This window comes from Parasteatoda tepidariorum, chromosome 6 (genome assembly GCF_043381705.1).
Source record: "Parasteatoda tepidariorum isolate YZ-2023 chromosome 6, CAS_Ptep_4.0, whole genome shotgun sequence".
NCBI classification, from domain to species: Eukaryota; Metazoa; Arthropoda; class Arachnida; order Araneae; family Theridiidae; genus Parasteatoda; species Parasteatoda tepidariorum.
The window spans coordinates 85,478,993-85,488,837 of record NC_092209.1 but is presented as its reverse complement, the minus strand read 5'-3'; the positions used below and the strand labels follow the sequence as shown (position 1 = coordinate 85,488,837).

Genomic DNA, 9,845 nt, shown 5'->3' with positions numbered 1-9,845 from the left:
ACAGTTCCCCTCAGATCACAGTAGTCAAGTATCACTGGCTGCGGTCAGTGTGCGGGTGGGTGACCACTTGGATCAGTTTCTGTAGGGTCCGAGGGTATGCGATATAGGTCCTCGTTAAACTGTTCTACCGTAAAGTGCTCGACTTCACGCACAGGCCATCAGGCTGCTGAGGCGGGGGGGCATCCCCTCTGCAGAGGATCAAAATTGTGTTGGCATGTCTTCGAATCATCCTCAGAGATGCTTCTCTAACCGTCGCCAATAGCCCATAGTGCAGCTCTAGTGCGAAGTAAATGAACTACAACAACAACAGCAATATTATTGATTAGCATCGCTATGAAAATGTGTGATTTCCATTCGGTTTCAAATCGGAACTTTTCGAACTAAAAAAGAAAAAACTTCGTTCAAAACTTCTAAATACCTGATAGCTTCTCTTTATTTACTTAATGAATCATATTTTTTAAATGTTTCTACTGAAATTAGTATGAATAGTTTAATTCAAATTAAAAATTGCAGATAAGACTTTTTTTTTAACAATTCCAGCAGAAGGATGTGCTCTTTTAACACCTAGACGTGTTTTTTAGTGACTAAGGAGTGATGCAATAATAAGGGGTATTTAAGATTTGAAGTTCGAGCGAAACTGATCTGCCTAGAAAATGTCTGATTTAGCCAAAGCAAGATATCCATTGTTTAGCTGTATACAATCTATCATTTGTCATATATCCAGTGATAGCTGTACCCCTTTTTTTATAAATGACTTTTTTTCTAGAAAAAGTCAAACTACCCGATTTTACCCCAATACCTAGGTACACATGCTGTCTATGGAAAATAAAAAAAAATACAAGAATTTCAGTGACAGAGTAGTAGAAATTACTGTTTTATACGACAATTTATGAAAATTATTTAATGTAAACTGCATGTGATGTAGTAGGCCGTACTCAAGGGAAGGGATGGGATATAGAGGGACAGTTTGTCCCCGGGTCCTCAACGGCTAAGAACCCAACCAAAATTCTTTACAAAAAATATAGTGTTTATTAATGCTTTTTCAAAAGAAAAATGACAGAATTTTTTTAATACCCATATAAAGACAACAATTTTGTTAAAAGAATCATCAAAAATTTTATAAAATATTAAAATAAGGCCTTTTTGTGCTTTGAGGATGGGACCCGCTATCAATATAGTCCCGGAGCCCGTAAAACTATATTCAGCCTTTGTTGTAATTATCTTTTTCCACCGCTGTACTGAAGTTTTCTTGGGCACAGCATTAAAGGGTGAATGCCGGATCAGGTAGTACCTGACTTTGTTCAGCTCGCAGAGGTTATCGAAACGAAATGAAAAAACGCTAATTTTTATTATTTGTTGAGGTATGAGCCTTTTGTAATTGTATAACAATCTGGACAAAAAATAATTAATCTAAAAATAACTGTGATGACCGATCAATAAGGATGACTCAAAATCAAGAGAACTTTAGAGAGTTCGCATAATAAAACTAAATTATCTACACACGCGCTGCGAATTTTATTTTATTTTATAACCATCGTTGAACAGCTGACCCAATTTTCGGGTTTACAACTACTAATGCTCAGCACTGTAGGTTTGTAATTTTGAACTCAATCCAGAAAACAAGGGAACTCCTGGATCAAGTCAACACCTCCTAGAAAAGAGTAGGCCTCTGCACGGGTTACCATAAATATCCTTTAGTAGTTCAAACGTAATGATATATTTCGTATTTTCAACCACAGCGCAGCTTAGTACCCCGAACGTAATGATATCTTTCTCATTTTTCATCAACTGCGCAGTTAACTTCGTCACATCGGACTACTAATTTGATCCGCGCTGAGGCCTTCCTTCTTCTAAGAGGTGTTGATCAAGTATTGGGAGAAATTTACCTTCGTGGAGGACTTTATGATGGAACTAACCAGCATTTGTGTTACATGGAGAGGGAGATCACATGAACCTCCCACGGTTAGCCTGACGGCAAGGGGACTCAAACCCATGATCCGTCTACCACTGAGGATATTTTACGTCAGCACTGTGGTCGGTGCAAGCCGGATGCAGAATTCGTATCGACTAGTATTCGAATCCGGCACACCTCATTGAAGGCGAACGCTCTAACTCTCTGAGACATAATGGCTCAGACGAAGTGTATTAATCAATAACATGCCGATATGGTAATTCCTTCTTCTTGACCAGTAATGTGTAATTCACAGTTTGTCAGCTAGAAAGCAAATTTCACCAAAATCGAACTCTCCCACTCTATCCTTCAATTTAAGATAGTATTAGGAACGCGGGAAGATAAAAATATTGAAGCATAATGTTTAGTAATCTTACAGAAGGATAAAACATTGAAGCATCGAATTTAATAATCTGACAGGAGGAGGAAATATTGTTGAGCCATTTCAGGATAGTGTTACCATTTTTTGTACTTTAACTTTTTCCCCAAGCATATATTTACATATTTTCTGACATTATTTAATCTGTGCTGTAATATTTGTATTGTATTTATCAAAATGTAATAACTATCAACATAAGGGAATAATTCATTTTCCTGATATACTTAAAAGATATACTTAACTGATATACTTCTCCTTTTACTGTCATGATACACTTAATAGATGGAGATTAATCTTTAAGTCATAATTTCAGTAAAATTCATTTAAATTCATGTGACTTTTTTTAAGCCGTCCATTTGTCTGTTACAGTTCTCTTTTTTCTTTTTTTTAAATTGTGACTGCAGAGCTGGAATTCTCAAAAGTGGTTCCTTAGAAGGATTACAGTGAATTCTTGAGTTTTAACTTTTACTGTCCACTTATGATTATATTCATATCCGATCAATAATTCATATATTATCTAATATTTCGTTTGTTGGAATTATTTGTGCGAAATGCCAACGATAAATAAACTAGGAAGCATTTTTAAGAGAATTCAATAATAATATATTGAATAAATTATGAAAAGGATATGCATTTATAAAAAATTACACAAGTATTGAGCTTTCTGAACTATTTCAGCTTTTCAATTCAAAATAAAAATAACTAATTTTAAAAGGAGAGATTTACGTTTGTCTGATTACCATTCTCCAACATTTATTACAGTTCTTTTCGAAAAATCGAAATTCAGCTTATCTCATTCATTTTCAGAGAACTCATGCAAAAAGAACAAATTTATAATCTTTCATTCTTCACATTAAACATTTTCAAAATGTAAAGTAGTCTTTTTTTTTCCTTTTTCTCTCCCCCATTTTCTTTCTTTTTTTAGCATTTTCAAAGTTCCAATTGGACTTTTCTTATAATACCGGAGTTCCGCTACAAAAAAATCGTATAGGATTCCATAGCCGAAAGAAAAATGGGAACCACTGCAGTAATATCTCAGAATTCTAACTATATATATACATATATAACTTTTTTTTAGTAATTTTTTTTTAAAATTTGATTAAATATAATCCTTTTAATCATAATTATCTAAATTATACGAAACCAAAATGTCAGGTTATTTTGTTACACACACATATCAGTCAACCATGGCAGAGTACTTCCAGGGCTGTATCTTTCAATTAATAATTTTTACCCGGGAAATTTTTTGTTTGTTATTTATTTTGGAATTTTATCCATATTAACAAGCTTGGAATTATACAATGTTTGCGTTATAGTCCTCTTCATCTATAGGCCTCTCGTTATAGGCCTCTTCATCAAAAAAAAAATTTGAATTATTGAAGAATAAATTGTGAAGTTTATAACAAGCATATAATGCAACATAAATAGTTTTTATTCTCTAGACGTTTTGTTAGGCGTGAAAGTAAGAGTTGAAGCTGTTTCGTCAGTTCTATCTGTGACGCGGTTTACGTTACTGACCTATTTAATTAGCATTCAAGATCTGATGTTTATTGAGACAATAAATGACAGTTTAGTTTGCAAGTCGTAGGGGGCGTAGCTCAGATGGTAGAGCGCTCGCTTAGCATGCGAGAGGTACCGGGATCGATACCCGGCGCCTCCACTTAACTTTTTTAGAACTAAAGCGATGTAAATTAATGACTGCCCCATTTATGATATAATATATTTAAATTTTAAATAATGGAACGTGTTCGATGTGAACTTATTGAGGTTGAAATCTTTAGTAATACAAATAATTTTGTTTGTTGGTTTGGGTGGATTTCGATTGTTCATGTGGATACGCAAAGTTCATTATCTTTAATCTTAGATTTTTGTAACAAAACATAAGTGACAAGTTTGACCTTAATTCAAGGCAAAGGTTTTGGGGGTAGTTTATGAGCATAAAGTTATGTATGTAGATTTGAACAACCTTTTCAAGTGTAGGACCACTTGCACTAACTAATGAAGGGCCGCATGTTCACACATGTTGACGTCAAATATGGTAATTTTTGTGTAAACATTAGTGTTCTAAACGCTAAACTGTTTTTTAACAGTAAACTTAAAAATAGAATTACAAATTAAATACCTTTAATTATTAGAATTCATTCAAAAATGAAAGAACTGACACTTTTTTAAAAAAAAGAAATTTAAATTTTTATCAAAAATATGTTTATTAAAAGGACTTAAATATCTTGGGAAACGAAATGTATTCTTTAATCACCTCGTACAATAAAGTTAATTTTAAAATAAATTTTAACAACAAGAAAAAAAAAGCGAAATTTTCAAAAATTCGTATAGTCAAAAATATGCAATTTAAACAAAAACGCAAAAATACGTGTCCATTTATTTTCAATAAGGAACAATAAAAAAAATAAATTATATCATTTTTGTATCATGGGTGTAAATTTTGTATGGATTGCCCCATATATAAAAAAATTAGATAAATATTTTAGTGAATAAATTTAAATTAAATATCTTAATTGAAGAAATTTTAAAGAAAAACGTTGCAGTGCAAAATACGATTCAATATTTATATCGTAATATACTATGATAAAATATTATTTATATGGTAATATTTATATGGTAAAATATTATTTCTATTTATTGAATTATTAGAAACTGTATGACTGTTAAATAGTAAACGTTTTCTTTTTATCCCAAAAGTATCAAACATTTAAAACAGTAGTAAAAAGTAGAAACATTTAAAAAAGAAAACAGTTTAAGAGTTCGCGCTTTCCTAAACCTTTCGAATGAATAATAATATCAAATAAAAATATCAAAACTATGTAACTGCCGAAAAATAACTAGCAATGTACGATGAAATCGGCATAAATAAAGCACGTTAAAAAGTGATTAATTAAATGCGCAATTCATAACTGACAAGTTCAAATATCGTATTAAATGTTTCGGGATTTTGAAAATAATACTTTTTTAAAATTCGATTTCACAGGAATTTGACTATTGACCGAATTTGCTCAAATTTTGCCATGTAAAATTGCATTTTTTGAAATGACGTAAAAAAAGCTGTATACCATACATTTCAAAATTTCTGATATTATTATTAAATAAAATAATAAATATTTACTAAAAGTTATTTTTTGCATGAAATTACCTTTGGATAAGCGAATTTAATTAGTATATGTAAAAAAGTTTCAATTTGCTTTATAAGTTTTTGAGATATAGTCAAAATACGGAAGAAATAAAATTAGCATTACAGGGTTCAAACTTTGGAGCCCTCACCTGACCAAACTATTGGGACCATGTTTCCTAAATTGCGGCTACCCCTACATCCGAATCCGTTGAAAAAAAGGTATATTTATTTCAAGAAAGTACGTTTTTGCGTCTGATTTTGTAACTTAAAATAGGGTTTGCATTAATTAATTAGCGTATTTGATATCCCCCCCCCCTTCAAACCATTAAGATTGAGTTCCTTCGGACGTGATTGAGTTCGATCATTAAATCAAAAGTTATTCAGGCTGGCCATTTTGGTTTGAATCCTGCCGGTAGCCAACGAGCAACCCTCAGACACATTTCTCGCTGCACATCACTTTTGAGACTATGCATTTTGCTCAATTTTGAATACATTGTTGTTTCAATTTTGAATACATGTTTGTTTGTTTTCAAATTCAAACATTATCTGAGCAATTTTGACACATTTTTTTACAGTTTTTTTAATAGTATATTTGAAAGTGTCAAATTTTTTAGTTGAATAATTTTGCCGCCGAGAATGGGAAAAACCTGTTTTTTTCAGTGGCTCCATCGTCAGATAAGTCCCGCAGTGGACTGATCGTTAAGAAACGGTTTCCAGCAGATCACCGAAGTCAAGCATCACTGGCTGCGGGTGGGTGACCACTTGGATCAGTCTGCGTAGGGACCGAGGGTGTGCGGTATGGCTCCTCGTTAAACTGTGCTACCGTAAAGTGCTCGACTTCGCGTGCGGGTCGACGGGCTACCAAAGCGGAGACGCCACCCCCTCTGCAGAGGATCAAAATTGTGATGGCATGTCTTCGGATCATCCTCCGGGACGTTTCCCAGACCGTCGCCAATAGCCCATTGTGCAGCTCTAGTGCGACGTAAATTAACAACAGCAACAACCATCGTCAGATAAATACAATAAATTATAAAAATAATGTTTTTTTTTTAAATATATATAAAACTTTTGAGAGTTTGTAACAGTTATTCATAACTATTGGTTTTCCAGTTTAACCAGTTCCAAGTATGCTAACGATGCAAAATGGTGCAAAATNAATTCTCAAAAGTGGTTCCTTAGAAGGATTACAGTGAATTCTTGAGTTTTAACTTTTACTGTCCACTTATGATTATATTCATATCCGATCAATAATTCATATATTATCTAATATTTCGTTTGTTGGAATTATTTGTGCGAAATGCCAACGATAAATAAACTAGGAAGCATTTTTAAGAGAATTCAATAATAATATATTGAATAAATTATGAAAAGGATATGCATTTATAAAAAATTACACAAGTATTGAGCTTTTTGAACTATTTGAGCTTTTCAATTCAAAATAAAAATAACTAATTTTAAAAGGAGAGATTTACGTTTGTCTGATTACCATTCTCCAACATTTATTACAGTTCTTTTCGAAAAATCGAAATTCAGCTTATCTCATTCATTTTCAGAGAACTCATGCAAAAAGAACAAATTTATAATCTTTCATTCTTCACATTAAACATTTTCAAAATGTAAAGTAGTCTTTTTTTTTCCTTTTTCTCTCCCCCATTTTCTTTCTTTTTTTAGCATTTTCAAAGTTCCAATTGGACTTTTCTTATAATACCGGAGTTCCGCTACAAAAAAATCGTATAGGATTCCATAGCCGAAAGAAAAATGGGAACCACTGCAGTAATATCTCAGAATTCTAACTATATATATACATATATAACTTTTTTTTAGTAATTTTTTTTTAAAATTTGATTAAATATAATCCTTTTAATCATAATTATCTAAATTATACGAAACCAAAATGTCATGTTATTTTGTTACACGCACATATCAGTCAACCATGGCAGAGTACTTCCAGGGCTGTATCTTTCAATTAATAATTTTTACCCGGGAGATTTTTTTGTTTGTTATTTATTTTGGAATTTTATCCATGTTAACAAGCTTGGAATTATACAATGTTTGCGTTATAGTCCTCTTCATCAATTCAAACAAAATTTGAATTATTGAAGAATAAATTGTGAAGTTTATAACAAGCATATAATGCAACATAAATAGTTTTTACTCTCTACAGGTTTTGCTAGGCGTGAAAGTAAGAGTTGAAGCTGTTTCGTCAGTTCTACCTGTGACGCGGTTTACGTTACTGACCTATTTAATTAGCATTCAAGATCTGATGTTTATTGGGAGAATAAATTACAGTTTAGTTTACAAGACATAGGGGGCGTAGCTCAGATGGTAGAGCGCTCGCTTAGCATGCGAGAGGTACCGGGATCGATACCCGGCGCCTCCATTTAATTTTTAGAGCTAAAACGTTGTAAATTAATGATTGCACCATATATGATATAATATTTTTAAATATTAAATAGTGGGATGTTCGATGTGAACTTTTTTGAGGTTGAAATCTTTAGTAATACGAATAATTTTGTTTGTTGGTTTGGGTAGATATCGATTGCCACATGAGAACATGTGGGTATGCAAAGTTCATTATCTTAGGTTTTTATAACAAAACATAAGCGATAAGTTTGACATTAAATCAAAGCAAAGGTTTTGAGGTAGTTTTTGAGCATTAGATAATGTCTTTGGATTTTAACAACTATTTTGAATGAGGGGTCACATGCACAGCAGGTTAATTAACATAGGGCCGCATAATCACACATGTTGACATCAAATATGGTAATGTTTATGTAAACATTAGTGTTCTAAACGATAAACTTTCTTTAACAGTAAACTTAAAAATAAATTTTCAGAAAATTAAACGCTTTTAATTATTAGAATTCATTCAAAAATGAAAGAACTGATGATTTTTTTCAAAAAAAAAATTTCCATTTTTATCAAAAATGCATTTATTAAAAGAAAATAAATATCTTGGGAAACGAAATGTATTTTTTAATCACATCGCGCAATAAAGTTAGTTTTAAAATAAATTTTAACAACAAAAAAACTGCAAGGCTCACATAGAGAATGAAAGTATATATATAAAAAAATTAGATAAATATTTTAGTGATTAAATTTAAATTAATTATCTTGATTGAAGAAAATTTATAGGGTTTAAAGAAAAACGTTGTAGTGCAAAATACGATTCAATATTTATATGGTAATATTCTTCAAATATTGTTTCTATTTATTGAAGTTGTATGACTGTTAAATGGTAAACGTTTTCTTTTTATCACAAGAATATCATTTAAGTAAAAACATTTTAAACAGAAAGCAGTTTAAGAGTTCGCGTTTTCCTAAACTTTTCGAATAAATAATAATGTCAAATAAAAATATCAAAACTAAGCAACTGCCGAAAAATAACTAGCAATTTACGATGAAATCGGCATAAATAAAGCACGTTAAAAAGTGATTAATTAAATGCGCAATTCAGAACTTACAAGTTCAAATATCGTATTATATATTTCGGAATTTTGAAAATATTGCTTTTTTAAAATTCGATTTCACAGGAATATTACTATTTGAATATTAGCCAATTTTTCAAATTTTGTATTCAGCCATGTAAAATTGCATTTTTTAAAATGACGTAAAAAAGACTGTCTACCGTACATTTCAAAATTTCTGATTTTCTGAATACCATACATTTCAAAATAAAATGATAAATATTTTCTAAAAATTATTTTTCGCATGAAATTACCTTTGGATAAACGAATTTAATTAGTATATGTAAAAAATTTTCAATTTGCTTTATAAGTTTTTGAGATATAGTCAAAATACGGAAGAAATAAAATTAGCATTACAGGGTTCAAACTTTGGAGCGCTCACCTGACCAAACTATTGGGACCATGTTTCCTAAATTGCGGCTACCCCTACATCCGAATCCGTTGAAAAAAAGGTATATTTATTCCAAGAAAATACGTTTTTGTGTCTGATTTCGTAACTTAAAATATCGTCTGCATTAATTAATTAGCATATTTGATATCACCCACTCAAACAATTCACGTTGAGTCCAAGAACGTGATTGAGTCCGATCATTAAGTCAAAAGTTATTCAGGGTGGCTTTTTTTATTTGAATCCTGCCGGTAGCCAACGAGCAACCCTCCGACACATTTCTCATTCCACGTCACTTTTGAGACGGCAATTCCACGTCATTTTGCTCACTTTTGAATACATGGTTGTTGTTTTTTTTTTTAATTCGAACATTATTTGACTCTGAGTAATTTTGAGACAGTTTTTTAAAAAAAATTTTAATAGTATATTTGAAAGTGTCAAATTTTTTAGTTGAATAATTTTGCCACCGAGAATGGGAAAAACCTGTTTTTTCAATGGCTCCATCGTCAGATAAATACAATAAATTATAGAAA

At 31.4% G+C, this 9,845-nt stretch overlaps 2 non-coding genes across 2 annotated transcripts; both read left to right on the top strand.

Annotated features, from left to right (window-relative positions):
* Window positions 1-3,917: 3,917 nt before the first annotated feature.
* On the top strand, window positions 3,918-3,990 carry TRNAA-AGC (transfer RNA alanine (anticodon AGC)). Its single transcript has one exon. It is a non-coding gene; the product is annotated as a tRNA-Ala (tRNA).
* A 3,774-nt stretch (window positions 3,991-7,764) lies between these two features.
* On the top strand, window positions 7,765-7,837 carry TRNAA-AGC (transfer RNA alanine (anticodon AGC)). Its single transcript has one exon. It is a non-coding gene; the product is annotated as a tRNA-Ala (tRNA).
* Window positions 7,838-9,845: the final 2,008 nt, after the last annotated feature.